Source organism: Bombina bombina, chromosome 7, assembly GCF_027579735.1.
Source record: "Bombina bombina isolate aBomBom1 chromosome 7, aBomBom1.pri, whole genome shotgun sequence".
Classification (NCBI taxonomy): Eukaryota; Metazoa; Chordata; class Amphibia; order Anura; family Bombinatoridae; genus Bombina; species Bombina bombina.
Genome location: NC_069505.1, coordinates 180,901,953 through 180,927,531, shown reverse-complemented (window position 1 = coordinate 180,927,531; position 25,579 = coordinate 180,901,953). Strand labels below are relative to the sequence as shown.

General features: G+C 39.8%; 1 protein-coding gene across 1 annotated transcript in view; it reads right to left on the bottom strand.

Annotated features, from left to right (window-relative positions):
* Positions 1-25,579, bottom strand: part of VWCE (von Willebrand factor C and EGF domains) — a 282,410-nt gene that overhangs the window by 205,417 nt on the left and 51,414 nt on the right. The window lies entirely within an intron of this gene.

Here is a 25,579-nt window from a genome sequence, read left to right as displayed (position 1 = left end):
TCCAAAACTATTCAGCTTTGATATTAATGAGTTTTTTGGGTTCATTGAGAACATGGTTGTTGTTCAATAATAAAATTAATCCTCAAAAATACAACTTGCCTAATAATTCTGCACTCCCTGTATATATATATATTTTTTATTTTTTTTTATTTTTAATTTTGGCAGCCACCAGAGGGTACTACAGCAGAGTGCTATTGAGTGTGGGAAATGTTATTACAAGGAGTAAAGTATTAGCATTTGAGAGGATTTCTGGGTTTGCACTAAACCACTATGCACAGTGTGAGACAGACTTGGCACTTTGTTTGTACAGTGTGTGCCTGAGTCAAACAGCAGATCACTTTCATTTGCAGAGGAGGTAGGAATTACTTAGTAAATATTTTTTATTTATTTGTGCAATTTCCGATTGTAACTTCAGTGTGGTAATAGTTGTATGGTGGGGCCAACATTTGTTTTAGCAATATGCAGCAGTGTATTTATGATTATTTGAAAATGCTGTAGAAATTCTATATTTAAAGCCATTTATCTAAGATTTTTACATCTGCATAAAATGTTATACTCTCAGACTAAGATTGCTCAGTGTTTGAAATGAGACAGGTTAACTTAACACTGTTCAGTTTACACTACAGCTGACTTAATTTTGAAATACATACAAACAAGCCTAAATCCTGTATTTAACCAGATCTAATGGTATGAGACTGAGTACCACAGCTTATGGTTCCACCAAGACCATATAGAGTACAGCATTTTCAAAATCCATAAGTACAGCTAACAGATGGGAACATTTGTACACTATATTTGAAGTGGTGCTCTTGGTTGGGGAAAAAATCAAACAAACATATGTCAACTTTTCAAAAGTACTTTTCTCATCTAGCCATCTACCCAGATCATTAATGTACAATTTTGGATTTACAGAAATATTTTTGTTTCCACATTTACAACTATGATTCTTTAAAAAGTGATCTCTTCATTTCTGCAATTTTTTTTATCATGCATGACACACAATGTTGATTTACGCGATGCAATGTGCAGAAATTTTACCTCAAGTGTTTCTATGGGTGTCTGTGTTTATGTCTTTGTGCTTTTGTTTGTGTCTCTATGAGTGTGTATGTATTTTTTTTCTGTGGGTCTCTCTGTGAGGGTGGGTGTGTATGTATTTGTGCATTTTCTGTGGATGTCTGTGAGGGTGTATGCGTATGTCTTTGTGCTTTTTTATGGGTGTCTCTGTGAGGGTGTGTGTATGTATGTCTTTGTGTATTTTCTCTGGATGCCTCTGTGAGGGTGGGTGTGTATATCTCTGTGTTTTCTGTGGATGTCTCTGTGAGGGTGTGTGTGCATGTATGTCTGTGTTTTCTGTGGATGTCTCTGTGAGGGTGTGTGTTTTCTGTGGGTGTCTATGTGAGGGTGTGTGTGTATATCTTTGTGTGTTTTCTATGGATGTCTCTGTTAGGGTGGGTGTGTGTATGTATGTATGTCTGTGTTTTCTGTTAATGTCTCTGTGAGGGTGTGTGTGTATGCCTGTGTGTTTTCTGTGTGTGTCTCTGTGAGGGTGTGTGTATGTCTTTGTGTGTTTTCTGTGGATGTCTCAGTGAGGGTGTGTGTGTATGTATGTCTTTGTGTGTTGTATGTGGTTGTCTCTCTGTGTGTGTATGTCTTTGTGTGTTTACTGTGGTTGTCTCTGTGTGTGTGTTTTTTGTGTGTTTTCTGAGGCTGTCTCTATTGGTGTTTCCTTCGATGTATTTGCAAGTTTGTGTTTGAGTTTGTGTGTGTGTCCATTGTCTGTTCCTTTTTAGGACATTTTGACCTTACTACTGATTATTCACATCTTTCTACAGACTAACGCCTAGATTTAGAGTTTTGTTGGTAACGACCCGCGTAGCTAACGCTGGCTTTTTTATCCCCCGCACCTTTTAAATACCGCTGGTATTTAGAGTTCACAGAAGGGCTGCGTTAGGCTCCAAAAAGGGAGCGTAGAGCATAATTTACCGCCACTGCAACTCTCAATACCAGCGGTGCTTATGGACGCGGCCAGCTTCAAAAACGTGCTCATGCACGATTCCCCCATAGAAAACAATGGGGCAGTTTGAGCTGAAAAAAAACCTAACACCTGCAAAAAAGCAGCATTCAGCTACTAACGCAGCCCCATTGTTTCCTATGTCTGCACCTAACACCCTAACATGTACCCGAGTCTAAACACCCCTAACCTTACACTTATTAACCACTAATCTGTCGCCCCCGCTATCGCTGACCCCTGCATATTATTATTAACCCCTAATCTGCTGCTCCATACACCGCCGCAACCTACATTATACCTATGAACCCCTAATCTGCTGCCCATAACACAGCAGACCCCTATATTATATTTATTAACCTCTAATCTGCCCCCCACAACGTCGCTTCCACCTACCTACAAATCAGATTCAAGTTCAATCCGATTGGCTGATCCAATCAGCCAATCAGATTGAGCTCGCATTCTATTGGCTGTTCCGATCAGCCAATAGAATGCGAGCTCAATCTGATTGGCTGATCGGATCAGCCAATCGGATTGAACTTGAATCTGATTGGCTGATTCCATCAGCCAATCAGAATTTTCCTACCTTAATTCCGATTGGCTGATAGAATCCTATCAGCCAATCGGAATTCGAGGGACGCCATCTTGGATGACGTCCCTTAAAGGAACCTTCATTCGTCGTCTAGTCGTCGGAAGAAGAGGATGGATCCGCGCCGGAGGTCTTCAAGATGGAGCCGCTCGTCATCGGATGGAAGAACATAGAAGATGCGGCTTGGATGTAGATGTTTGCCGGTCCAGATCTACTCTTCTGCCCGGATAGGATGAAGACTTTTGCCCGAAGATGGATTTCTTTAGCCGCCGCTTGGATCAAGACTTCAACCGGAGGATGGACGTCACTCTTCAGCCCCGCTTGGGCTTGGATGAAGACTTCGGAGGCTCTTCTGGACCGATCGAGACCCGGTGTGGTGAAGACAAGGTAGGGAGATCTTCAGGGGCTTAGTGTTAGGTTTATTTAAGGGGGGTTTGGGTTAGATTAGGGGTATGTGGGTGGTGGGTTGTAATGTGGGGGGGGGGTTGTATGTTTTTTTTTTACAGGCAAAAGAGCTGAATTCTTTGGGGCATGCCCCGCAAAGGGCCATTTTAAGGGCTGGTAAGGTAAAAGAGCTTTTCTATTTTAATTTTAGAATAGGTTAGGGCATTTAATTATTTTGAGGGGCTTTGTTATTTTATTAGGGGGCTTAGAGTAGGTGTAATTAGTTTAAAATTGTTGTAATATTTTTCTAATGTTTGTAAATATTTTTTTATTTTTTGTAACTTAGTTCTTTTTTATTTTTTGTACTTTAGTTAGTTTATTTAATTGTATTTATTTGTAGGTATTGTATTTAATTAATTTATTGATAGTGTAGTGTTAGGTTTAATTGTAGATAATTGTAGGTATTTTATTTAATTAATTTATTGATAGTGTAGTGTTAGGTTTTATTGTAACTTAGGTTAGGATTTATTTTACAGGTAATTTTGTAATTATTTTAACTAGGTAGCTATTAAATAGTTATTAACTATTTAATAGCTATTGTACCTGGTTAAAATAATTACAAAGTTGCCTGTAAAATAAATATTAATCCTAAAATAGCTACAATATAATTATTATTTATATTGTAGCTATATTAGGGTTTATTTTACAGGTAAGTATTTAGCTTTAAATAGGAATAATTTATTTAATAAGAGTTAATTTATTTTGTTAGATTTAAATTATATTTAACTTAGGGGGGTGTTAGGGTTAGGGTTAGAATTAGCTTTAGGGGTTAAAAAATGTATTAGAGTAGCGGTGAGGTCCGGTCGGCAGATTAGGGGTTAATACTTGAAGTTAGGTGTCGGTGATGTTAGCGAGGGCAGATTAGGGGTTAATACTATTTATTAAAGGGTTATTGAGGCGGGAGTGAGGCGGATTAGGGGTTAATACATTTATTATAGTGGCGGTGAGGTCCGGTCAGCAGATTAGGGGTTAATAATTGTAGGTAGGTGGAGGCAACGTTGGGGGTGGCAGATTAGGGGTTAATAAATATAATATAGGGGTCAGCGGTGTTAGGGGCAGCAGATTAGGGGTACATAGGGATAACGTAGGTGGCGGTGTGTGCGGTCGGCAGATTAGGGGTTAAAAAATTTTAATAGAGTGGCGGCGATGTGGGGGGGCCTCAGTTTAGGGGTACATAGGTAATTTATGGGTGTTAGTGTACTTTAGAGCACAGTAGTTAAGAGCTTTATGAACCGGCGTTAGCCCAGAAAGCTCTTAACTCCTGGCTTTTTTCTGCGGCTGGAGTTTTGTCGTTAGATTTCTAACGCTCACTTCAGCCAATACTCTAAATACCGGCGTTAGAAAGATCCCATTGAAAAGATAGGATACGCAAATGGCGTAGGGGGATCTGCGGTATGGAAAAGTTGCGGCTGCAAAGTGATCGATAGACCCTTTCATGACTGACTCTAAATACCAGCGGTAGCCCAAAACCAGCGTTAGGAGCCTCTAACGCTGGTTTTGACGGCTAACGCCAAACTCTAAATCTAGCCGTTAGAGACTAATGAGACCTTTCCGGAAGTCACCAATCCACCATTTAACCTTTCAATTATTGTTTAGGCAGTTCAGGGCCCTTTCTTTCAGCCACTGCATGCTGTTGTCATCATTTAGTTGGCATCTTCCTTGACAAAAAGATAATCAGAACTCCATATTTTGTTTTTGTAAATCTCCTTTTTTGACAAAACTGTAGTCTACCTCATTACTTGTCAGGTCAATGTAAACAATTGCTGAGTGTCTGTTTGGGTGTCTGTGTCTGAGTGTGTTTGTGTGTTTCTTTGCGTGTCTGCTAGAGTGTCTATATGTGAATCTATGTGTGAGTGTGTGTTTCAGTGTATGAGTGTGTCTGTGTGTTTCTGTGTTTGTGTGTTACTACCTTTACAACATTTCCAAGTTTGACTACATTTAAGAATAAAGTGCATATACGTTTTAGTCACTTGGTCCAAAATTGCACATGTCAAAGGGGGGCCCCTAATCAATGGTTGTCAGGGGCCCCAAAATTTCTAGTGCCGCCCTGTCCTTGTGTATGTCTAAAGTGAGCTTATGTGTCTGGGTATCAGTTTATTCAGTAAGCCCTTTACCTCTGCAGGACTCATGTACAATATCTATCAGACTTCATATGGGTGTTCCATGTGTATGTTGAAGTGAGCTTGTGTGTCTCTGGGTATCAGTTTATTCAGTAAGCCCTTTACCTCTGCAGGACTCATGTACAATATCTATCAGACTTCATATGGGTGTTCCTTGTGTATGTTGAAGTGAGCTTATGTGTCTCTGGGTATCAGTTTATTCAGTAAGCCCTTTACCTCTGCAGGACTCATGTACAATATCTAAACCAGGAATCCGGTTCTTAAGGCACATCTCCTGTCTGGGTTGTAAAATAAGAATGCCAGGGTTTTATGCCTAAAAAGGTAGGCTTTATTGAAGCTTTAGGTAAAAGTAGATACAAGGTATTGGGGCAAACGCTTTTTGTTTGCTTTCACTTTCTCAATGACCCATGTGCAGCACTGATACAAACTCCAATTTAAAGGGGAATGGACATATTCAGGCCCTAACATAATCGATGCAAACGCATATGTTAACAATTGTGGTGATTATCACTCAAATATATCCAAATTGAAACAACACTAAACATAACACAATCTCATCCTATTGCATATTTACGTATGTACATGGTGTAGTTTCAAAAAGATGCATTAACAACAATAAAATCTACCACTTAAATTCAAACATCATCCTGATTATTAAGACATGAGTGTATATATATATGTATATATTAACATATTTATTACTGTGATGCATAAATGCAAATTCAGATTTCATAAAGCAACCCGTTGAATTTTCATTCTTATCCATGGTAACAGAGCATAATTCATAAACATATTTCATCCTAAAAGATAAACTGTAGTAGTAAGAGCACTTTCTCCATTTTCATATGATATATATTATTACATCCTACATCCTACTAGCAGTTACACTATATAGGTATGTTACTAATTTCAATCACAAAATGCATCACTTTCAAAGAATGTATATACACCCAGAATTCTAATCCTTAATAGAGGTATCAAAACTGAGATTGAAATAAAATAAAATGAAATGTCAGTCTTCATATAGTTATGTCCCAATCCAAATTTAAGCCATTTGGTACCCTAGTTCCCAATTGGAAGATCCAATATACTTCCTTCTGGCTTAGGGACTTTAGTCTGTTTCCTCCCCTGATATGCAGAAAACGACTATTTAGCCCAGCACTCAACGGTCTATGCATGCCACACAGCAGGCCCACTACTGCCTCCAAGTCAATTTCACAAAATCCAAAGCAAGTGGCAGCAAAAATATTTTATCTAGTAATACAGCACAGTGAAAAACAGCAGCAACGTTTCAAGAGAACCTCCCTTAATCATGCTATCAAACATACTCCCCTGATATGTCAAGTTACATGCTGTATACCTTGGAATTGCAATGATTTGCTGTTCCTATTGTGTTGGTTGCGAAAGTGAAGGACAACTGGGATATCAGTCTCAGGGTCCTCTATGGAACGCAAATATTCCAAGAACCTTTTCTTTAGGGGTCTAGTTGTTTGACCCAGATACTTAATGTTTTAGAATTTGCATGTTAACAAATATATTACATAACAAGTGTTACAATTTATGTAGTTACTGATTTTGAAAGTTTTTCTTTCATCAAAAGATGTAAAGACATCACCAAAAATATAACGTGTGTACATGACTTGCATCTTCTACTCCCTCACTTGAAAAAACCTTTCTTAGGTGTTAACCAATTAGTGGTTTTGCTGCTGGGCAACATCGAGGGAGAGAGTATATTTGATAATGTCTTTGACTTTCTTGTGACAAACTGGCATCCATTTTCTACAATCTTACATAAAGTATCATCCATTTTTAGAATAGGGAGCGCCTTCTTGACTATGTCACATATACGGTTATGTTCTCTACTGTAAGTTGTAATAAAAACAGGTTTTTCCTGAAAATCATTACTTTTATGTTTTTTACGTGATTTAGACCTTAACCCCTTAATGACCAAGGACGTACGCCACACGTTCTTAAAAAAAAATACAGTTAATGACCGAGGACGTGTGGCGTACGTCCTTGGTCTGGAAAGCAGCTGGAAGCGATCCTGCTCGCTTCCAGCTGCTTTCCGGTTATTGCAGTGATGCCTCGATATCGAGGCATCCTGCAATAACCCCCCTTGGCCATCCGATGCAGAGAGAGCCACTCTGTGGCCCTCTCTGCACCGGACATTGGTGGCCGGTATCGTTGGTGGGTGGGAGCAAGTCTGGGAGGCGGGTGGGCGGCCATCGATGTGCCGGGTGGAGTGGAGGGGGGCGGGATCGGGTACGGGACATACGGGGGCGCGTACGGGAGCGCGCGCGTGCACGGGGGCGGCGGGCGGGCGCGTGCACGGGGTGGGAGCGGGAGGGAACCGCTACACTGCAGAAAAAAAAGGTTAAGAAAAGTTAAAAAAAAAACAAATAAAAAAAAAAAAATAATAATCTAAGGGTTCCTGAAGGGGTGGGGGGTTGGTCTTGGGGGGGGGGAAGCTACACTACAGAAAAGGGCAAAAAAAACCCAAAAATCATACTTTTTTTTACTAAACTGGGTACTGGCAGACAGCTGCCAGTACCCAAGATGGCGCCCATTAAGGCAGAGGGGGAGGGTTAGAAAGCTGCTTGGTGGGGGATCAGTGAGGTTAGGGGCTAAGGGGGGATCCTACACAGCAGCATATGTAAATATGCCCCCCCCCCCCAAAAAAAAAAGCCCAAATATAGCTTTTATTTTAGTACTGGCAGAGTTTCTGCCAGTACTTAAGATGGCGGGGATAATTGTGGGGTGGGGGAGGGAAGAGAGCTGTTTGGGAGGGATCAGGGGGTCTGATGTTTTAGGTGGGAGGCTAAGCTCTACACTAAAGCTAAAATTAACCCTGCAAGCTCCCTACAAGCTACATAATTAACCCCATCACTGCTAGCCATAATACAAGTGTGATGCGCAGCGGCATTTGGCGGCCTTCTTATTACCACAAAGCAACGCCAAAGCCATATATGTCTGCTATTTCTGAATAAAGGGGATCCCAGAGAAGCATTTACAACCATTTGTGCCATAATTGCACAAGCTGTTTGTAAATGATTTCAGTGAGAAACCTAAAATTGTGAAAAATGTAACGTTTTTTTTCATTTGATCGCATTTGGCGGTGAAATGGTGGCATGAAATATACCAGAATTGGCCTAGATCAATACTTTGGGTTGTCTACTACACTACACTAAAGCTAAAATTACCCCTAAAAGCTCCCTACATGCTCTCTAATTAACCCCTTCACTGCTGGGCATAATACACGTGTAGTGCGCAGTGGCATTTAGCGGCCTTCTAATTACCAAAAAGCAATGCCAAAGCCATATATGTCTGCTATTTCTGAACAAAGGGGATCCCAGAGAATAATTTACAATAATTTAAGCCATAATTGCACAAGCTGTTTGTAAATAATTTCAGTGAGAAACCAAAAGATTGTGAAAATAATTATTGAAAAAGTGAACAATTTTTTGTATTTAATCGCATTTGGCGGTGAAATAGTGGCATGAAATATATCAAAATGGGCCTAGATCAATACTTTGGGATGTCTACTAAAAAAAAATATATACATGTCAATGGATATTCAGAGATTCCTGAAAGATATCAGTGTTCTAATGTAACTAGCGCTAATTTTGAAAAATAATGGTTATGAAATAGCAAATTGCTATTTGTATTTATGGCCCTATAACTTACAAAAAAAGCAAAGAAGATGTAAACATTGGGATATTTCTAAACTCAGGACAAAATTTAGAAACTATTTAGCATGTTTGTTTTTTGGTGGTTGTAGATGTGTAACAGATTTTGGGGGTCAAAGTTAGAAAAAGTGTGTTTTTTTCCATTTTTTCCTCATATTTTATAATTTTTTTTATAGTAAATTATAAGATATGATGAAAATAATGGTATTTTTAGAAAGTCCATTTAATGGCGAGAAAAACGGTATATAATATGTGTGGTTACAGTAAATGAGTAAGAGGAAAATTACAGCTAAACACAAACACCGCAGAAATGTAAAAATAGCCTTGGTCCCAAACGGACAAAAAATGGAAAAGTGCTGTGGTCATTAAGGGGTTAATAGATCCTCCCTATTCATGGAATCAACTTCATTTTTTTGCCTTATTCAAGTGATGTGCAGTATACCTTATTGTTAAAAACCTCTCTGTTGTTTTTCTAGAGTGTACCTCATATGCCTCTTCTCTAGTGCAATTTCTTTTTGTTGACATATATTGTTTGCTCGAGTGACATGTCTTGGGTGACATGAGTTGGCTTTCAGCAATGTATTGCCTGCCATCTCTTTTCTATATAATTCAACCTCTATTCTGCTATTCATCAAATTAAACTTTAATACTACATCTAAAAAAGGCATACTATCCCTGCTGATTTCCATGATGAACGTTAAGTTCAATTCATTAGTAGATAAGTAAGAATAGAAATTGTTTATCATAGTATTGTCCCCCTTAAAGATAAATATCAAATTGTCAATGTATCGACCATAATATTTAATGCAATCTCTAAAGGGATTTATATCACCAAAGACAGGGAACAGCTCCCACCAGCCTAGATATAAATTGGCATAGGTGGGGGCAAATTCTGCCCCATAGCTGTCCACTGTCTTTGGCGAAAGTAATCCCCTTTGAACATGAAAAAAATATGAGTTACCAAATATTTGATGCATCTTAAAATGTACTTGTTGTATCATCATTATAATCAGTAAATAATTCCAAACTGAACTATTGCCTGTAATACTTTGCTATGCGGGATTGATGTGTATAAAAATGCAACATCAATTGTAACAAACTGATAATTTTCTGACCATTCTATCCTTTCCAATTGGGTTATTAAGTCTGTAGTGTCCCTTATGTAACTCTTTAATTCTAATACAATAGGTTGTAGCAAATCATCAATCATGGCACATAACGGTTCATTGAGAGACCCAATGCCTGCTATTATTGGGCGACCGGGAGGGGAAAGACTTTTATGGATTTTGGGCAGGTGATGAAAGATTGGCATAATTGGATGTTCCACCAACAGGTAATCCATATTCTCTTTGGTAATTACACCACTCATTAAAGCCCAATGAAGTAAATCATACAAAATCTTTCTATATCCAAAAGTAGGGTTAGCCGTCAGAACTTCATATTACCAATGATGGATTAGACTTCAACTGTTTCAGTGCTATTCTTTCTTGTTTATTAAAATTATCATGGTAAAAAATGGTCTGTTTCTTTGTTATGGTATCATGTAAATGTACTAACTCTTTTTCAACAGTTTTCTGAAATACTTTGATACTGTTGTTTCGTACCTGCGTAGGATAAAATGAAGACCGCTTTTTGAAAGCCTTCAAATTCATGTCTAAATTGACCACCTTGAGAAATACATCCTCATTATCTCTTTCCAGAGTGAATAAATCAATCTCAGCACATTTATCAACAAAATCCAGATCATTGTTACTTGCTCCAGAACTACCACTGTCGGCAGTGTGCACATCTACTGCAGCGGGGTCCATGTCCTGGACAACATCACCATTGGAGTCATATAAATACTTTTTAAGTGACAATGATCTGAAAAATTTGTTTAAATCTACGATCGTCTGAAATAAATTAAAGTGAGACATTGGTGCAAAGTTAAGACCCAAAGATAGAACCCTTATATGAGTATCACTCAATACATCTGATGACAGATTGATACCATTGTTAGACTCTAAACATATTTCTGGCCTTGGTTTTGTCTTTGTCTCCTGTGATATCAATGTGGCTTCCCCTGTTGGTCTATACTCTCCGCCCTGTTGCTGTTTGTGCCTCTGTTTTCCCCATCTACGTACTTTCTTTCCTTTTCTTTTGCTTTGGATTGCATTGTGCTTTGTAAGTGGTTGCTACAGCGTCATCATGTCGTGCAGGTATTTGTAATACAAAAGGTAGTACTGTTTTCTGATCTCCCTTCCTCTTCGGCTGTATTCTCAAAGTCTGAAGATTTATAGTCATACTCAGTATCTGTATCATTGAATCTCACTTTCTTGCTATCTGACTTGTTTTCTGTCTTATTAGATGTTCCACTGAAACGTGACCATCTATACACTCTACCTTTGTCATAATCTTTCTTATCTCTGGAGATCTTAATTTTCTTAAAATACCAAAGATTTTCCTTAAATTCTCCTATCACTTTTCTGATATTTTCATCATAACCCTTAAACTCAGGTTTTTCAGACAGGGGGCATATATGATGGTGAATTTTTTTAATTTCTATGACCAATTCTGCTCTTTGTTGTTTTTTATAATCTATCAAAAGATCCATAAGGGCCAAGGAGCATTTTGTTAACAACGCATTCAACTTGTAAATAAAATTAAAATCTATAACCTCAAATGATGAAATTGTTTTGATTCGTAAGCCCCTTTGTATACATAGAAAGTTTTATAGATGTTAAATGTTTTTATGTCCATTTCCAATCTACTGTCCATTTTTAACAATCAGTCCATTTTAAAGAACAGAAAATCCAACACCTAGATTTAGAGTTTGGCGTTAGCCGTCAAAAGCAGCGTTAAGGGGTCCTAACACTGCTTTTGGCCGCCCGCTGGTATTTAGAGTCAGGCAGGAAAGGGTCTACCGTTCACTTCCCTACCGCGATTCCAGGCTACCGCAGATCCCCTTACGCCAATTGCATATCCTATCTTTTCAATGGGACCTGCCTAACGCTGGTATTTGGAGTCTTGGGAGAAGTAAGCGGTAAAGCCTCTACTGACAAAACTCCTACCGCCAAAAAAAGTCAGTAGTTAACGCCGGAATATAAAGCTCTTAACTACTGTGCTACAAAGTACACTAACACCCATAAACTACCTATGAACCCCTAAACCGAGGCCCCCCCACATCGCCGCCACTATAATAAAAAAATGTAACCCCTAATCTGCCGACCGGACACCGCCGCCACCTACATCATACCTATGAACCCCTAATCTGCTGCCCCTAACATCGCCAACCCCTATATTATATTTATTAACCCCTATGCTTAACGCTCCCTTTTCTGAGCCTAATGCAGCCCCTCAGACAACTCTAAATACCAGCGTTGTTGGAAGGGTGCGTTGGGAAAAAAAGCAGCGTTAGCTACGCGGGTCTTTACCGACAAAACTCTAAATCTAGCCACAAGTATTTGTATTCTTCCTGTTCAATTTTGTCATCATTAAAGTCCTCACAGTCCTCATGTGTGTCTACAAACGACTGAAACACAAAACTCTCAGATGTCATATTCCCAGGTGTATAATGAAAATTCCAAAAAGGAAAAATAAGGCCAGTACAAAGTCATCTCAGCAAATCATATGCACAAACAGTATCACATTAGACTGGATTGGAAAAAAATTGATTCAAAAAGTTATATCCAACTTGATATCAGTATTAATGCTGATTTTTCCAAATATATGCACAACTGACAAAAAAGAATGTCATGCATAAACAATAATAATGTCCGTATTGATATTATGATATTTGATTACATGTGTTAACCCTTTGTTAAATAGTATTAAATATATAAAAAAATTGTCAGTTCCCAGAGTGTGTGTTCCCAGTTAACCGCTTGAGCGTTTTAGGTCATTCAGTTATTTATTTATAATTACATATCATGAAGAGAATCTTAAATATGATGTCAACAATGTTTTAACTAAATTCTATAACAAATGAATGACTAAGGGGCCGATTTAACAATGTCCGCCGCAAATCAATAAATGTCGACAGCATACGCTGTCGGCATTTATCATTGCACAAGCATTTCTAGTGAAATGCTTGTGCAATGCTGCCCCCTGCACATTCGTGGCCGCTAGTAGGGAGTGTCAATCAACCCGATCGTATCCAATCGGGCTGATTGCTGTCCGCCGCCTGAGAGGTGGCGGACCACTTAAGGAGTAGCGTTCTTAAGATGGCTGCTTCTTAACTTCTGTTTCCGGCAAGCCTGAAAGCTCGCACGGAAACAAATGCATACAGGGCATGATAAATTGGCCCCTAAATGTCTGATTTCTCTGTTTAAACAATGAAAAACAACAACTTATTATGGTTATGGAAATGGCAGAATATTCTACGTCACCAATTTATAACTTCACCAGCCGCTACTGGTAAAACCGTAAATTAAAAATCATACAAAATGAATCATTAATCCATTCACATATAAATACGCAGGAAAAATTTGTAATTTTAAAATGCTTCAAAAATTGTAACAAAATTATTGACCAAAAAATAAAAAAATTGTATGTAAATTAAACAGGAGTAAATCGTATTAAATATGCACAGCATCAATCATAATTTAAAGTGAAGGTTAACTTCACGCAACTGCCCCACGGCATTGGATAATCTTTGCAAAAAGAGGGTGGGTTTAATTAATCAAATTTTCATTATTTTTTAAAAATGTTACCTTTTGAGCGCTCCTATGATAAGCGCATCTCTCCTGCACGGTATTTTGTCAAATTGATTGACAGATGACGATTCTTAAAAGAATGAATCCTTGTTTCCCCACCCCCGGGGCTTTCAGACCCTTTGCATAAACGTCACGGCCCGAGGGGAATTAAGGATTCGATCTTTTAAAATCGGCCGGGAGAGATGCGCTTATCATCGGAGCGCTCAAAAGGTAAAAATGTAAAAAAATAATGAAATATAAAAAAATTTATGAATTAAACCCACGCTCATTTTGCAAAGTGTATCCGATGCCGTGGGGCAGTTGCGTGAAGTTGACCTTCACTTTAAGTACACTGGATGTGCAAAAAACACATACGCCTAGATTACGAGTCTTGCGTTAGGGTTAAAAAGCAGCGTCTCAACGCTGCTTTTTAACACCCGCTGGAATTACGAGTCTTGCAGGTACAGGTGTACCGCTCACTTTTTTGGCGCGACTCGAAAATACCGCAAATCCACTTACATCAATTGCGTATCCTATATTTTCAATGGGATTATCCTAACGCCGGTATTACGAGTCTTCCAAAAAGTGAGCGGTACACCCTCTCCTGTCAAGACTCGTACCGCATTTGAAAGTCAGAAGTTAAGAGTTTTATGGGCTAACGCCGTAGCATAAAATTCTTAACTAAAGTGCTAAAAAGTACACTAACACCCATAAACTACCTATTAACCCCTAAACCGAGCCTCCCCCCCACATCGCAAATACTAAAAGAAATTTTTTAACCCATAATCTGCTGAACCGGACATCGCCGCTACTTTAATAAATATATTTACCCCTAAACCGACCGCACTCCCACCTCAAAAACACTAGTTAAATTTTATTAACCCCTAATCTGCCATCCCTAACATCGCCGACACCTACCTACATGTATTAACCCCTAATCTGCCGTCCCCAACGTCGCCAGCACTATATTAAATGTATTAACCCCTAAATCTAAGTCTAACCCTAACCCTAACACCCTCCTAACTTAAATATTATTTAAATAAATCTAAATAAAATTACTACAATTAACTAAATTATTCCTATTTAAAACTAAATACTTACCTATAAAATAAGCCCTAAGCTAGCTACAATATAACTAATAGCTACATTGTATCTAGCTTAGGGTTTATTTTTATTTTACAGGGAACTTTGTATTTATTTTAACTAGGTAGAATAGTTATTAAATATTAATTAACTATTTAATAGCTACCTAAAAACCTAACCTAAGTTACAATTACACCTAACACTACACTATAATTAAATTAATTACCTAAATTAAATTAAATTAATTAAATTAATTAAATTAATTACAATAAAATAAAATAAACTAAAGTACAAAAAAAACAAACACTAAATTACAGAAAATAATAAAATCTAATCCCCCTAATAAAATAAAAAAGCCTCCCAAAATAAAAAAAAAACCCTACCCTATACTAAATTACAAATATCCCTTAAAAGGGCTTTTTGCGGGCATTGCCCAAAGTAATCAGCTCTTTTACCTGTAAAAAAATGTACAATACCCCCCCAACATTAAAACCCACCACCCACACACCCAACCCTACTCTAAAACCCACCCAATACCCCCTTAATAAAACCTAACACTAACCCCTTGAAGATCACCCTACCTTGAGAAGTCTTTACCCAACCGGGCCGAAGTCCTCAACGAAGTCGGGCAGAAGTGGTCCTCCAAACGGGCAGAAGTCTTCATCGAAGCCGGGGAGAAGAGGTCCTCTGGATGGGCAGAAGTCTTCATCCAGATGGCATCTTCTATCTTCATCCATCCGGCGCGGAGCGGGTCCATCTTCAAGCCATCCGATGCAGAGCATCCTCTTCTTTCGACATCTTCTTACTAAATGACAGTTCCTTTAAATGACGTCATCCAAGATGGCGTCCCTTGAATTCCGATTGGCTGATAGAATTCTATCAGCCAATCGGAATATGGTAGGAAAAATCCTATTGGCTGATGCAATCAGCCAATAGGATTGAGCTTGCATTCTATTGGCTGATTGGAACAGCCAATAGAATGCAAGCTCAATCCTATTGGCTGATTGGATCAGCCAATAAGATTGAAGTTCAATCCTATTGGCTGATTACATCAGCCAATAGGACTTTTCCTACCTTAATTCCGATTGGCTGATAGAATTCTATCAGCCAATCTGAATTCAAGGGACACCATCTTGGATGACGTCATTTAAAGGAACCGTCATTTAGTAAGAAGAAGTCGAAAGAAGAGGATGCTCCGAGTCGGATGGCTTGAAGATGGACCCGCTCCGCGCCGGATGGATGAAGATAGAAGATGCCGTCTGGATGAAGACTTCTGCCCGTCTGGAGGACCTCTTCTGCCCGGCTTCAATGAAGACTTCTGCCCATCTGGAAGACTCCTTCGCTCGGCTTTGTTGAGGATTTCGGCCCGGTTGGGTGAAGACTTCTCAAGGTATGGTGATCTTCAAGGGGTTAGTGTTAGGTTTTATTAAGGGGGGATTGGGTGGGTTTTAGAGTAGGGTTGGGTGTGTGGGTGGTTGGTTTTAATGTTGGGGGTGGTATTGTACTTTTTTTTACAGGTAAAAGAGCTGGTTACTTTGGGGCAATGCCCCGCAAAAAGCCATTTTAAAGGCTATTTGTAATTTAGTATAGGGTAGGGCTTTTTTTTTTTTTTTTTTTTTTATTTTATTAGGGGGATTAGATTAGGTGTAATTAGTTTAAAAAAACTTGTAATTATTTTATTATTTTCTGTAATTTAGTGTTTGTTTTTGTACTTCAGTTTATTTTATTTTATTGTAATTAATTTAATTTAGGGAATTAATTGAATTATAGTGTAGTGTTAGGTGTAATTGTAACTTAGGTTAGGTTTTATTTTACAGGTAAATTTGTCTTCATTTTAACTAGGTAGCTATTAAATAGTTAATAACTATTTAATAACTATTCTACATAGTTAAAATAAATACAAAGTTGCCTATAAAATAAAAATAAATCCTAAGATAGCTACAATGTAGCTATTAGTTATATTGTAGCTAGCTTAGGGTTTATTTTATAGGTAAGTATTTAGTTTTAAATAGGAATAATTTATTTAATTGTAGTAATTTTATTTATATTATAATTATATATTTAGGGTTAGACTTAGGTTTAGGGGTTAATAAATTTAGAATAGTGGCGGCGATGTTGGGGACGGCAGATTAGGGGTTAATAAGTGTAGGTAGGTTGCGGCGACATTGGGGGCGGCAGAGTAGTGGTTAATAAATATAATGTAGGTGTCGGCGATGTTAGGGGCAGCAGATTAGGGGTTCATAAGTATAATGTAGGTGGCGGCGGTGTCCGGAGCGGCAGATTAGGGGTTAATAATATAATGCAGGTGTCGGCGATGTCGGGGGCGGCAGATTAGGGGTTAATAAGTGTAATATTAGGGGTGTTTAGTCTCGGGGTTCATGTTAGGGTGTTAGGTGTAGATATAAAATGTATTTCCCCATAGGAATCAATGGGGCTGCGTTAGGAGCTGAACGCTGCTTTTTTGCAGGTGTTAGTTTTTTTTTTAGCCGGCTCTCCCCCATTGATTCCTATGAGGAAATCGTGCACGAGCACGTTTTACCAGCTCACCGCTACCGTAAGCAGCGCTGGTATTACAGTGAGATTTGGAGCTAAATTTTGCTCTCCGCTCACTTTTCTGCGGCTAACGCCAGGTTTCTAAAAACCCATAATACCAGCGCTGTCTGTAAGTGAGCGGTGACTGAAAACTGCTTGTTAGCACCGCACAGCTTTACCGACAAAACTCGTAATCTAGCCGATAGAAATTTGTACTTATAAGTACAAAATACAAAGCCTAATTGTTGTTTTATCATAAAATGGGCTGAACATGGGCGTTCCATGGGCATGCATTAAATTGTCTTTCAATTCCCAGCACAATTATATAAACATTTCCACCCTACAGATCTCCCTGTTTTTTCTTGCAACCTAAAAGGTGGTGAGGTTTTGGCAAAATATGCAAAAAAAGTTAATAACCTAATAAGAAAAACCCATGCGTTCAAATATATAGACGGCTGTAAGATGCTATGTGCAGAAAGCAGCGCAATGTGATTCGTTTTTGATGCAGGATTTGATTTTTAAAGTGCACTCCTGCTCACTGCTGACTTCGCTCTACCCTGCGAACTTTGCCTTCCCAGCAAGCTCCATTAGTTTCTATAGGTGACATTGTACCACTTGCAGGAACTGCACCTTTTTAAAGATAATTCCACCAGGACAGCCTCTGCGAGGGTCAGTGTGAAAAACACATTTGATCCAGCAAAGTTTAGATAATTGGGCCCATAGACATGTAGTGTACCCCCTTAGCAAGATACACAGTTATCAAGGTAAAATTAGCATTTAGAGAATCCTGTGAAAGATGTTATAACACTTACAGATCTTTTAGATAATCTCGCCTGAGAGCTTTAGAGAATAAGACCCCAAGGGGCAAATTTATCATCGGTCTGTCCGACATGATCCACTCAGTGGATCATGTCCTACAGACATTGATGAATGCCGACAGCATACGCTGTCAGCATTTATCATTTCACAAGCCATTCTTGTGAACTGCATGTGCAATGCCGCCCCCTGCAGATTCACAGCCAATCATGTGTGCCTAGGTATGTAAGTCTATTTGTGTGCGATAGTGTGTGTCTTTGTGTTTATCAGTGTCTTTCTGTGTGTGTGAAAGAGTGAGTGTATTTGTGTGTGCGTGTGAGAGAGAATGTGTGTGAGAGTGTGTGTGTGTCTTTGAGCTCGAGACCTTTGTGTGTGTGTAAGAGAGAGTGTATGTGTGGTAGTGTGAGTGTGTGTGTAAGAGAATATGTGAGAGTGTGAATCTTTGTGTTTGCCTGAACTAAAGGAGACAACCCTATTCTTTTTTAAGAATAACAAACATTACAAGAAATTCAGTTAGGAGGATACAGTGATTATATTCTCTGAGAAATGCAGAAATACAGTATTTTGGCCAGTGGAAATGTATCTTAAGGGGAAAAAAACATTTGTAAGATACATCATGTTATAAAAACAGAATTGCTTAGTAATCCATTTGAATTACTCTAAAATCTGTCTGCACTTAACAGTGAAAGCAAAAAGAGATTACATCACAACAAAACTGGAATAAAAACATCTTGAATCCCAAGATATATACACACTATATCTGATTCCAGATATTCACAAAAATGTGAACATACAAGGTCAACCAAATGTCAGGGATTCATAGTTTATCAGAGAAAACTGTAATTTATACGGTTGTTTTATTAACGCCTGCAGAGGAGGAGCACCGAAACCTGCATAAAAGAACATTGGTGGAACAAGTGGGCAGCCTCTGACGAAGTAAGGAGAACCCTTACGAAATGCGTAAGGCCACGCCCACCACACACGCTACCACAAACAGCTGATGCGAGCTGCCAGATTTAATGCTCACATACAGCTGATTCTAAGTGGTGTGAATGTTTGAATTTTGACCGTTACAAAGGACGATATACCCTTAAACATTTGGAAGATTGGATGGTGATAAGAAGCCCATTTTGTTTGCAATTGAGACTTCTGGACGCCTGAAAAAAAATCCTTTCTATGGTTGACATCAACTAAGGGATATCGTTTATGAGACCTGGATGGTTCTCCAGTGCCTGTTTCATACCTCATTTTCGTTGAGGTTATCTTTGTGAGTTTTAAATTGTTAAGTTGTGAATAAATTATGTGATTGAACTTACATATTGCACTTAGCGGTGTTGCACCTTTTTCTCTTTTTTTTATTTAGTTTTTTTACCCGGTTATCAGAGCCGTGACAGATATATGGCAGCAACCTCAATCCGAATGTAGCTGTGAATTCAAGACTATCAGCTTGCACATATCCTTTTTACAGTGGGGCGCTTATATATTTATTTTTCTATAATTATCAGAAAAAGGGAACTGTGAACAATATTAGGTGAAATACAAAGATAATTGCCTGATTGTGATATAATTTGTACTGCAACAAATTGCAACAAAAAAATAAATTCCAGGGTTGCATTTATAAAGATTCTGTATTAGAAACTAATGTGTCAGCAAAACTAAACCTCAATAGCAATGCATTAACCTCTTTTTTTTAGAACTATACTTGCAGAAGGAACATACAAAGTCTAGCAGCATTCTTAGCCCCCTTCTAGTCAGATTGTGAAGGCAACAATGCCCTTTCAGTGGGTGTTTATATAATCTTCTAGCTAGCAGTATTAATGACAAATGTGCATTCAATCAATATAATTACATGACATTTATGTATTAAAAAATAAAAATTACCAAACTTAAGATAATATATTCCTAATATAGTTAATGTCGAGTCATATTTGGTATGTTAAAAGTGATGTTTTATTTATGTATTTTTGATGTTGAATTAGAAATTATGAAGTGTTTGTGTTTTTAAAGGGGCACTTGACAATTGTTATTGTTTAAAAAGATAGATAATCCCTTTATTACTATGTTACAAACTGCTGTTTGTAACTGGCCCTTTAAATGGAAAATTGCCCTGCTTCCCTGGATTTTGGAGAAGCCTATTTGCCAGCCTCCTTCCACATGACTATGGCCCCTGGAAGATTGTGCCCCTGAGGACATATTGACTTTTGTTGGGTGTGTGTGGCCCTTTAAGAACCGTCTGGGGACATATTGTGACTTTGGTGAACAATGCCCCTTTAAGACTATGTCCCCAGACCTGTGAAATGACTTGTCCCTGGCTTTCTCCCACTTGGTTCAGTTTCATTGTGTGCCATTAAGTGCTATGTGACAGACCCTTCGGTCAGAACTACAGAGATAATTTTGTTCAGCTTCAAGAAGCATTCTAAATACAAGTTTGCTGGGATCAGCTCTAATTAAGTTTAGTGATAAACTTTCCCATTGTCTAATCAGACTTCTAGTAGTGATAAGGTGGACTGCATTGTTTTATTGTGTGTAAAATGTTATCTGCTGAAGTAATGTTGTGGCCTGTCAAAGGGAGTGTCTCTCTATTTAATATCAAATGTGTGATGGGGGATTTTATGCCTCCCCCTGAGAGTGTCCTGTTTGCATGTAACCTCAATAAAAAGCAGGCTGTGTGCTCCAGCACATCAGACCTATTTCTGACCCTCTAACTTGCAGCTTTGACTCATGTTTGTAGGGGACAGCTTCAGCTATAATCACTACAGGGATTGCTATGCTTTTCATACTCCCTTAGCTACGGGGATTGCTACAGAAGGAAGAGGTTCACCTACTGGAGCCTGGTCGTAGGTCCAGGGCGCAGAGCAGACGGAGAGATACCAGCCCAGCAGTGGTGGTTCGTGGAGTCTGCGTTACTTATGGTGGCTACGCAGCAGTTAGAGTGTCCACGGTGCTGCTGCTCCTTTGGTGAGCGCTAGGAGCATCCTTTTCTATGGTCCAACTTCAAGCCAGCTTGGAGGCAACCGTAACATTTGGTGGCAGCGGTGGGATCGCGTCCTAGCGCAAGGAGCAGCACCACAACAGCACTGGTATCGTAGGAGAGTAATTGAGGGCAACGCTAGCCACTGCACAGCGTCCCTACCTACAGCAGCATGGAGCTGACAAGACACTGGTCAGAACCCTGTGAAGAGCACCTCAACCTGATCCGTCGCTATGAGGGCGCTGATTTCGTTCCAGAGGTAAAGAGGCGGCTAGTCCGATATGGTCCAGACCCTGCACAGGAGGTAGTCAGTCGCCTCATCCAGGAATTGGCTACTGAGAACGAAGCGGCACGAGCCTTCGAGCGCCAACTGTGGAGTTTGAGGGTATGGACACCTGGTCTCTCTCCCCAGCCGCAGCATGTTCCACAGGGAGAGGAGAGCAGCGACCTCCCTCCCCAGCGGCAGTATACTGTGCAGAGGGAAGAGACAACCGGTCTCCTTCCCCAACCCCAACTAGAGATACCAGAGGCAGCAGGCCTCATAGACTGGTCCTGGGAGGACCCCCAGCAGGCAGGTGGAGATGGGACCGCAGTCTCTCTACCGGCCCTACAGGGATGCTGGGCAGGCGGCCCAGATCCCCAGCGACAGACCCAGCTACAGGGAGGGGAGAGCATCGACCTCCCTCCCCAGCCGGAGTGTGCCTTCCAGGGAGAGGAGACAACCGGTCTCTCTCCCCAGCCGCAGCATGTTCCACAGGAAGCGGAGAGCATCGACCTCCCTTCCCAACGGCCGCCGGAGTATCAGGAGGAGGAGGTAAGCCAATCTCCCCCTCCCCAGCTAACTCCTAACTTGGGCCCAGGGTTAACAGTGGAGATGTTAACCCCCACTGACCCCCACGTTCCCTTTGCCACCGGGCAGGACTATGCCCCAATTCCCCCAGCAGAAGAGCTGGCATCAGGACAGAGCGCTGCTGGCCTCTGCCCTACAGACCTTGTCCTTGTTACAGAACTGGCCTGCAAACCCCTTACCCCAGCAGAAGCGCTGGCACCAGGGCAGAGTGCCGCTGGCCTCTGCCCCCCAAGTACCATCAGCTATTTGCCCAGCTGCGCCAGGAAGGCCGAGGATGCTACACTTTCATCCTACAACCTGGAACTTACAGGCCAGTACTACGTATTGTGGGGGGGCTACTTTGCTGCTAACGATTATTTGTGGGTGGGTTGCGAGACTAACTTAGGCACTGACCGGCAGAAGGTCAGGTGCCTGGTTAGTCTCCCTCCAAAAGGGGAGATATGTTACAAACTGCTGTTTGTAACTGGCCCTTTAAATGGAAAATTGCCCTGCTTCCCTGGATTTTGGAGAAGCCTATTTGCCAGCCTCCTTCCACATGACTATGGCCCCTGGAAGATTGTGCCCCTGAGGACATATTGACTTTTGTTGGGTGTGTGTGGCCCTTTAAGAACCGTCTGGGGACATATTGTGACTTTGGTGAACAATGCCCCTTTAAGACTATGTCCCCAGACCTGTGGAATGACTTGTCCCTGGCTTTCTCCCACTTGGTTCAGTTTCATTGTGTGCCATTAAGTGCTATGTGACAGACCCTTTGGTCAGAACTACAGAGATAATTTTGTTCAGCTTCAAGAAGCATTCTAAATACAAGTTTGCTGGGATCAGCTCTAATTAAGTTTAGTGATAAACTTTCCCATTGTCTAATCAGACTTCTAGTAGTGATAAGGTGGACTGCATTGTTTTATTGTGTGTAAAATGTTATCTGCTGAAGTAATGTTGTGGCCTGTCAAAGGGAGTGTCTCTCTATTTAATATCAAATGTGTGATGGGGGATTTTATGCCTCCCCCTGAGAGTGTCCTGTTTGCATGTAACCTCAATAAAAAGCAGGCTGTGTGCTCCAGCACATCAGACCTATTTCTGACCCTCTAACTTGCAGCTTTGACTCATGTTTGTAGGGGACAGCTTCAGCTATAATCACTACAGGGATTGCTATGCTTTTCATACTCCCTTAGCTACGGGGATTGCTACAGAAGGAAGAGGTTCACCTACTGGAGCCTGGTCGTAGGTCCAGGGCGCAGAGCAGACGGAGAGATACCAGCCCAGCAGTGGTGGTTCGTGGAGTCTGCGTTACTTATGGTGGCTACGCAGCAGTTAGAGTGTCCACGGTGCTGCTGCTCCTTTGGTGAGCGCTAGGAGCATCCTTTTCTATGGTCCAACTTCCAGCCAGCCTGGAGGCAACCGTAACATACTAATTCCCCAGTTTTGCATAACCAACACAGTTTTATTAATGCACTTTTTACCTCTGTGATTACCTTGTATCTACGCCTCTGCAGACTGCCCCCTTTTGTCAGTACTTTTTCTAAACTTGCATTTTAGACAATTAGTGCTGGTTCCTGCATAACTCCACGGGAGTGAGCACACTGATATCTATATGGCACACATGAACTAGCACTGTCTGTCTGTTAATAGCTTATAGAATGCACTGAGACAAGAGGCAGCCTGCAGGGGCTTAGAAATAGGCAGAGGTTATAAAGTATATTAATATTGCAATTTTGGTTTTGCAAATCTGGGGAATAGAGTAAAGGTATTAGCTATCTTTTTTAAACAATAAAAAAAATCAAGTAGACTGTCCCTTTAAATAGTAACTGAGCATTCACAAATACATAATCTGAACAACAAAAATTCAATGAAAACATCTGTGCTTATTTCAAACCGAATTGATCATGAGTAAAAACAAGTTCTGAGGGAGAAGAGAAAAGAATACAAACAGCTGCGGGTGAGTTTGTTAGGAAATGAACATGTGACAGAACTTAGTTACTGACAAAAAGCCATGCACACAGCAAAGATGTGCACGTGCCATATGAGACGCAAAAAGGAATTTCAAGAGTTAAAGGTTGGTGGGGAAAAAAAGTCCAAAATATTTTTAAAGTTGCTTCAAAACTGTTTTGTTTTTTTTACTAAAGTAAATCGACTAAATTGTGTCCATTCACAGTATTGGGTTGGTGGACACTGTACAAAAACACTTGAAAATTAGGTTTTGAGAATAGATTATAATGGCTTTGAATTAAAAAAACACAAAACATGTGAAATACTTCAGACTAATCTTCAAATGGATTGGAACAGAAATTGCTCCTTTTTTGTACTACACTTATACATAATTATTACAGGGTGCTCAGGCCATGACTATGTTACTACAGTATGTAAAACTACAAAATGATTTCAATTCTATTATTACCTTGCATCATTTCCCATGAGGTCTAATGGAATAGGGAGATGAGGGGGGCTTGTAGGTAGTGGTCTGTTAGTGTTTGGTGGGTGGGGCATTAATTGGAGGAATGGGACCTTGGCTGTGTCATTGGCAGGGTAGGCATGAAGTGTGAGTGGTTGGGTGTAATAGATATGGTGTGACTAGAACAGAGCTGGAGCAATCCCCAGACACCCCCTTTTATTCAGAGGCAGGGCAAATGTCCAGAGTAAAACAAGGGACTGCACACGCCCTTAATCTGTCCAACCTCCCACACAATTACCCCCTCACCTGCCAATCCTGGAAAGCCTTCTGTAAATTTGAAGGGGTATGGGTTAGTCCAATGCCAAGTAAACCTGCCCAAAGGTGTGGCTTCAAGAATAACAGATTAAGCAGGCGCAATGTTTTAATGGCGGTGCGCACCCATTGCGCAGTAACATTGATAGCTTGTACAAGAAGCATTTTTGATAACTCATGTGTATGGCAAAAATACTATTTATGTCCTTTTAAGGTGATAGCATCAAGGTAATCTGACGTTATCTTGTTCAGTTGATTTGATTTCATTGTTTTAAATGTCTCCATCCAATCCGAACTGAGACAAAGGGCCCAATGATTAAAAGATCGCCACCAAAATGTAAAAAATCAGGTTTAGCTTCGCAGGGACAGTCTTGGTGCATTTATCAAAGAAGAGAGGCTGTCCCTGCGAGTGGCAAATTGTCTTCCATAAAAAGAATGACAGCTCTGGAGGACAAAGAACACAGGAAGAAACCGGCATATGTTTAAACTTTAATATTAAGCCTAATACAAATCAAAATTCTCTGTTTTCAATGAACCGTAACTTAGATTCGCTGTTATTTTAGTATGCATAGGCTTTTTTTCAGAGTAATTAGTGTTTTGAGCATTTTGATAAAAGCTCCTTTTAACTGGCGAGAAAAAACAGTGAGATCTGTAGGGCAAAAAGGTTTAGATAATTATGCTGGGACCCATGTTCAGTCCATTTTACGATAAAACAGAAATTACGCTTTGTGTTTTATACTTATAAGTATGAATTTCAATGTGTTTTTTGCAAACTCAGTGTACTTAAATTATGATTTACGCTGTGCATGTTTAATACCATTTATTCCTGTGTGATTTACATACAGATTTTACGTTTTTTTTTTATAAAATATAATTTCAGGTAAACAATTTCGTTGCACCTTAACTATTCAATTTTTCCTGTGTATTTATGTGTGAATGGTTTAATTATTCGTTTTGTATGATTTTTAAATTACGATTTTGATTGTGTACTTTTGTAATGTACGCACCAGGGAAATAAAAGTACTGGCAAATATTCTTTAATAATCTCACCGGCCCAGGGACCTTTAAATCATCGTGCCCAAAGACATCATGGTGACTAGTTAAAGGAG